Here is a 4284-nt window from a genome sequence, read left to right on the forward strand (position 1 = left end):
TGTTTCTGCTGGTAGTGAGTGATTGAGGAAACATAGCAAGTGGGATGGTTTTCTGAGACACAGGGAGCTTGGCTTTACTTTGTGAGGTTCCCACATCTTCCCCTAATTTCTAAGTTGTGCTTTAAATACCTTCTGTTCCCCCTCATTTTGATCCAGCTGTTTAGCCCAGAGACCCGGAAGCATCTGAATACCGAGAAACTTATTCTGCCCCACCCCCCACCTCTGTAAGCCCCATCCCACCTCCGGGGCAAACGACTGAGGGTGCCTGCTTTCTAGTGGGCACAAAGTGAGGCTCTTCCTCCTCCTGGAGAGTCTTGCGGCCCAGGATCTAGTCTGTCTACTTCACCAGGGATTCCCAGCCCCCAGCACCAACGCGCCCACACTGGCCCTAATGGCAAGTGTCCCCAGTGCTAGGCCGGGGAAAGGGGCAGACAAGTCGGGGTGAGGGCCTTGGAGAACTCACGGGGTTGACTTGGATGGCTTCATCCCCCTTACAGCATAGGCACATGCTGCAGAGCCTCGGAGCGCCCCCTGGCAAGTGCCCTTCGTCCTCACCAGGACCGAGTAACTGAGGGGTACACCACGCGCCACCCTGGAGCCCCGCCCGCCCGCGTCACAATCCTCTCTGTCTCCCCCTGCGGGCTCCCCCCAGGGCCACTGTGGGATTAGGCCTGCTGGGTTACCACCATGGCCCGCTCTGCAAGTAGCCTTGCTCAGACGAGCACACCATACAGGATCTCCCGTCTTTTTTTGGGCCTCAACTCTGCCCTCTTTCTATGGACTTCTAACTTGGTTCCATGGCCCTTCACTTCAGCCTGTCGTCGGGTGCTCAGTTCCACCTCCTCGTTCTAACATGGCTTCCCTTGGGTCTATCTACTATCTGCCTCATCCCTGTCAACCACTGGGCTAAAGACGGGGAAATTTTGAGAATCGTCACAATTACCTAGACATCATCTCCAACTGAAAGTGGGTCTTCATCACCGCTCCCCACCTCTTTTATGTTTGCCTTGCTTTTTCTTTTTTGTACTCTTGCAGTGTTCCCTTCAAACTGTCTGTCCTCCGTTGAAATCTCTGAGCCCACTTTCCTCCAGTCAGCAGAAGCAGGGCAACTCTCCCTTCACACAGCGAGAGTGGCTAATGCTTCGATAGAGCCTCTGCTCAGCACTCTTAGATGACTGCACATATATAAGTCATCAACTCCTTACCACAACCTGAGAGAGTAAGAGCAGGGTTACTGTCCTCTGGGAAATAAGGCGTTAGTAGGTTAAACACCTTGCCCAAGGTTAGGCACAGGGACTTAAATACAGAGTCTGCGTCCGGGGCCTGTGCTCTTTGATCACTGTGCTGTGCCGCCAGTTGCTTTTAAAAGCCCAGACGGGGGCTGCCTCAATTCCTTCCCGCCTATAAGTCTGTAACCTTGTTTGTATCCACATTATCCTTTTTCCCTAGAACCCCATTAAATTGAAAAAGTTGTTGCCCTTCTTTTTGTCTCGAACAAATCTGTTCATTTTTGTTCCCATGCCATCTTTCTCTTAGAAGCCTCCTCAGAGACCTTGTTCTAGATTATTCCCTCTTCTTGTTAACCTCTCTATATTACCTGTTTTCTTTAAACAAGTAAATACAAGATGCTCAGATCATCCCCTATTTAAGCTAATAAACCCAAACCCTTTGAACGACAGCTGTGTGTAACTATTGCCCATCCCCTCTATTTACAGTAAATAATCCTAAAAGCTGCTGGATGAGTGGGATTCCCATCTCCTCTTTATGTCCAGTGCAGTATTTGGCTTACTGCAACCTGCTACCCCCATTGGTACTTGTTTCAATCAAGGTAGATCTCTGGTGATCTTTCTACTGAATCCAATGGACATTTTCTATTACACGACATTTGCTTAGAGTGAAAAACCGCAGAGATTTCTCTTGGAAGAGTTAGGCTTAGGAAAATGAAATAATCTTACTCACCCATAGTGCTCAAAACCATCAACCACTCCCTTCCTGAAACTCTCCTCTCTGGGAAGAATACAGGTTTAAAAAAAACAATGTAATCTGGGTTATGATAATGATCCAGAAATGGACTCGAAATCCTGTGATTTCTCTAATATACCATGTTGCCTCAAGAACATATGTTTTGCGTACTTACCATTACATAACTCACTGGGTCCTGGGAATACAAAGATAAATAAACTCGATTGCTGCCCTCAAGGAAAGTCAGATAAACTAGCAACAATAAAAAAGTCAAACTGTGTTGGGAGTAGTAATAAGGGCACATGTTCTGTTACTATGTTCATTTTGTGGCAGATCCTTCTTTTGATTAGTAGGGAGGAAATTCAGTGCAATCCCTTCAGGGTTTTGGTGTCTCTAATTATTGTAACCTCTTATTTCTACCCACTATTTCTAGTTCTGTCCTCATGGGCCTCATAAAACAAACTCATTCTCCTCTACATGATGATAAGGTTGGCGGAGAGGCCGAGATTGTCAGCGTCTACAGGCTCTGAGGAGGGAGCCCACAAATTGGGAATCAGACCTCTGAGGAGCGGAATATTGCCAGGCTGAACTGGTACCACTGGATGTTGGATTGGTGGGAGATCCTTCAGAGCTGGGGATCAGAGATCTCTTAGGAGACACTCTCTGGCAGGTGCTGTGAGACTTAAGGATAAGCAATAAGGCCACCTCTGCGTGTATAGAAAAGATGGACCCTGCAAGCAACTGTTGCTGGAGACCAAAGCTACTGGCAGTGAAGTGTCACTGCTGGGGTGACAGGGCAAGAGCTGAAAGACAAGAGGTTAATGTGGCACAGAGACCTTCGTGCCCCCAAATCACCTGCAGCCCTTCAATTATACGTCTTCGAGAATGGTTTCAAGTCTCCTCATTATCCAGGTTGATAATCTGTATTACGCTGCAGTTAGCCAATGTCCTGCACCAGACGCAAAGCTCAAAGTGTGGTATAAGGAAGAGTGGGAGGGCCAGTGCATTAACTTCCCAAGCTTGGGCAGTGCATTTGCATAAACATCACCTTTGCCGAAATGGATAAAATTTAACTATAAAATAAATCATGAAAACTCCTGAATACCAAATGCAAGCACAATCAATATTCCTCTTTGTTCACGTTCGATTGCTCTAGAGCTACAATTCTCAAAGTAAACTCCAGAAACTACCATTTCAAAGTGTTTATAATTTTATGTGAAAAATAAAACAGGTAAACAAGCCACCCTTTCCTGTTTATCTTTTGATCTGAAACTATTTTACAAAGTAAACGGAAGAACTTTGCCTACTTTGTGTGCTTAGGGTTTTCTTATGACTTTGTTTTTTTAAAATGAAGTTTGAGGGAGCAAATCCTTTTCAAGTCCTAAGATTCTTTAAACACTGAAAATATTTTTACGTAAGGATGTAAAAATGGGTACCAAGTTCAAATAAGTTTGGGACATTCTAGGTTAAACAAAGGTAAACACCTATCTTTACTGCAGGACTACTCAAAATGTGTAATATGCTGAAGTAATTATGAATTTCTACGAGGGTATATTATACAATGTTTCTCCAGCTTACTTGTCGGACCATCTTTTCAGTGTGCCATTCATAAGTCTCTCATATGTGGAGGATTCTATATTAAAGACAGTAGTTATTTCTGGATAACGAAGTATTGTTTTGTATTACTTTAAGTATGACATATTACTTATGTCACAAACTGACAACCCTGGGTATCAATATTTAAATCACAATTATTTTTGCATCCAATGAGATTTCTCATTTTCTGGATAAGGAACATTTGCTGATTTTTGTTTTAGATTTTAAATGGCAGTTTCTTAATGCAAGTAGGAGTGACTGTTATCGTGTTTCTATCAAACAGAATTTATAGAAAGATGTAAAGGATTCATTTACATCTTAAGAAAAAACAGCTCATCCTGTTTGATGTTTCCATAATTAGATTTTATTTTTGTAAATTTGTACCAAACAGTGCAAGTTCTTAAAGAATTAACTTGTAGGCTTTTCCACATAAATGAAACAACTGGTGCAGAAATACAGGTGGAATATCAACATTGATCTAATTTGTACCATTATTCACAGATTTTCAGTTTTGTTCATTTTCCAGGTTTACAATGGGTCATGGAATCTATTTGGGGGCATTAAGAAACTTTAATTATTTACTTTGATTTCCATGCAACTGTTTATCTTTTGATCTGCAACTATTTTACAAAGTAAACGGAAGAACTTTGCCTGCTTTGTGTGCTTAGGGTTTTCTTATGACTTTGTTTTTTTATTTTTTTTATTAAAAAACATTTTTTTAATGTT

The 4284-nt window shown here is 42.8% G+C and overlaps 1 long non-coding RNA gene across 1 annotated transcript; it reads left to right on the forward strand.

Moving 5' to 3' along the window:
* Window positions 1-905: 905 nt before the first annotated feature.
* On the forward strand, window positions 906-3203 carry LOC120245999. The gene is made up of 2 exons (XR_005531946.1): window positions 906-966; window positions 2396-3203. It is a non-coding gene; the product is annotated as an uncharacterized LOC120245999 (long non-coding RNA).
* Window positions 3204-4284: the final 1081 nt, after the last annotated feature.

The sequence above is a fragment of the Hyaena hyaena genome, unplaced genomic scaffold, assembly GCF_003009895.1.
Source record: "Hyaena hyaena isolate Hyena2069 unplaced genomic scaffold, ASM300989v1 scaffold_449, whole genome shotgun sequence".
In the NCBI taxonomy this organism is placed as follows: domain Eukaryota; kingdom Metazoa; phylum Chordata; class Mammalia; order Carnivora; family Hyaenidae; genus Hyaena; species Hyaena hyaena.